The sequence below is a fragment of the Montipora capricornis genome, chromosome 10 (genome assembly GCF_036669925.1).
Source record: "Montipora capricornis isolate CH-2021 chromosome 10, ASM3666992v2, whole genome shotgun sequence".
Lineage (NCBI taxonomy): Eukaryota > Metazoa > Cnidaria > Anthozoa > Scleractinia > Acroporidae > Montipora > Montipora capricornis.
This window is the reverse complement of record NC_090892.1, coordinates 70,743,746-70,746,245: the sequence shown is the minus strand read 5'-3', so window position 1 is coordinate 70,746,245 and position 2,500 is coordinate 70,743,746.

Here is a 2,500-nt window from a genome sequence, read left to right as displayed (position 1 = left end):
ATGTTCTCATTTGCTTTTCTGTTCGTGTTGATGCCATGTTGTTGTCTGTCTTTACTACAAACGGAGTTAACTGAATAGAGTGTAATGTGAAGTGCAGTTAACTCTGTTTAAAATATAAGTGCTACACGGCCAACGTTTGTATAAACGTAACCTTTCGTTTTACTACAAACGGTTTGTAGTAAAGCCAGAGTTGCACGGGAACTTTCTAGTCAATTCTATTCGGACGTCAAGGGATCGAATACAATATCACGATAAAAAACGCGACAACATTGAGAACAATTTTGCAAAAATAAGCAAATGAGAACGGGTGTGTGACGAGTATCGTGGAACTTTGGCTATGTTCAGTTTCGTTTTAATTGTATTGCGGAGAACTTCAAGGTTTTTAAGAAGTAAACATTAAAATGTGGTTTTAAAATGTGGAGCTCATCGAGTCTTGAGTGTCTCTAGGAGTTAGGGTATATTCCCCACAAAAACTCCAATTTCAGTCTGAAATTCTCTTAATTTCGAAAAACAAACAAAGATGTCCCTTTCGTAGCTTCCGTATGTTCCATATTTTTTTAACTAAGTTCCACCATAAATGAAGGAAAGATGCCAAACATTCGAATATAACATTACCAGATGGGCTCCTGACATTACAGAAGAATAACGGCAAAAATTGGAAAAAAAAGACACCCCGAACCCGACCCCGGGCCCGGCCCCGGCCCCGGCCCCGCGTTTTGGCTACTACCTGTAATGTTATATTCGAATGTTTGGCATCTTTCTTTCATTTATACGGAATCTACGAAAGAGACATCTTTGTTTTTCAAAATTAAGAGAATTTCAGACTGAAATTGGAATTTTTGTGGGGAATATACACTAACTCCTTGAGACACTGAAGATCCGCTGAGCTCCACATTTTAAAAGCACATTTTAATGTTTACTTCGTAAAAACCTCCGCAATACAGTTAAAACGAAACAGAACATAGCCACAGTTCCACGATAATCGTCACACAACGTTATCATTTGCTTGTTTTCGCAAAATTGTTTTCAATGTTGTTCTGTTTTTTATAGTGATATTGGACTCGATCCCGTGACGTCCAAATAGAATTGACTAGCAAGTTCCCGTGCGACTCTGGCTTTACTACAAACCGTTTCTAGTAAAGACAGACAACAACATGACAGAAACACGAGCAAGGAGGAAATTTAGACGTTGCGTGACTGCGTGACGATCACATTTTTTTTATTTTTCTCAAAAAGTAAACATTGCAATGCTGTTTTTAAGTGTGGAGATCAGCGAGTCTTCAGTGTTTTTGGCAGTTTTTCTCGTGACGTCATCATTTTCTAAAATCCAAAACTAAAGAGCCACGAAAGTTTTTATCCTCATCAGGCATAAGAGGCGGTAAATTTGTATCCATTTGCAATTTTAAAGCTCAATAGCGTGCTTCGTTTGGAAACCAGAGCATTTTGAATTTCTGAGTTATAGCGGTGCGTGACACGAGGCGACGATCGAGTTTATTGAGAAATATATATTTATCTCATGGTTTTGAGCCTTTTTAGAATTTAAAGCATTAAGAAAAGTGCTCAGGTAAATAGCTGTCTGTTCAGTACAGATGATCACTCGACTAGATAGCCAAAGTAAGTAACAGATGTTGACACTATTTTCCGGCCGCCATATTGGTGCACCACAGATGTGCACCAACATGGCGTTTTCATACTGGGCTCTGTAAATTTCTGCGAAACATTTCGACGAATATCTGAAGTTTGGGGAAACGCACAGGCCTAAAACTTGGAGAATTGCCTTCTTCATTTATCTTCTACAACATCACGAAGTCTTGACTTTTTCCACTGAATGGTTTTCGATTTATTTTTTTATTGCGTGACAGTGAAAACGATCTATATTTCATAAACTCCCATTTCAGCATTTCCGGAAATGATCTTAACTTCCAACAACAAACTCCGATTTTCGACAAGACTACGTCAGGTTATCGCAACAACCAACAGGAGAATAACGATAAAAATTGAAACCAAAAAAAATGGGAAAAAGAAAAGACACCCCGACCCCGACCCCGACCCCACGTTTTGGCTACTACCTCTTTGCTTGCATTATGTGAAACGGAATGTAAACAATGTGACAGGGAATGTAAACGATGTAAAAACAGTCTACCATGAATTAACACAACAGCATCGTTCCAATCTACTTGAGAAGTGTGTCTTATATCAATTCTAAATCACGACCACTGAACAAACGGCAAAAAACGAGTCTAGACATTGATGAAAGAGGTGTATCTGAAAAAATCCATCATGTTATCTGAAGTAACGTAATCTACAGCGGCAGTATTTAACTTCCACGGGTCGTAACGCATAACTGATCTCATTTTGTTGAACACAAATTAAGCTGGATTAAAATCTGGCGAGTAGGTTGGGGTATAAACCAGTTCAATGTTACGATCACTTAACCACTCCTGTAGAGCTTCACCACCGGCAAAATGATGAGTGGCACAACAATGTCGCCGACTTCCCA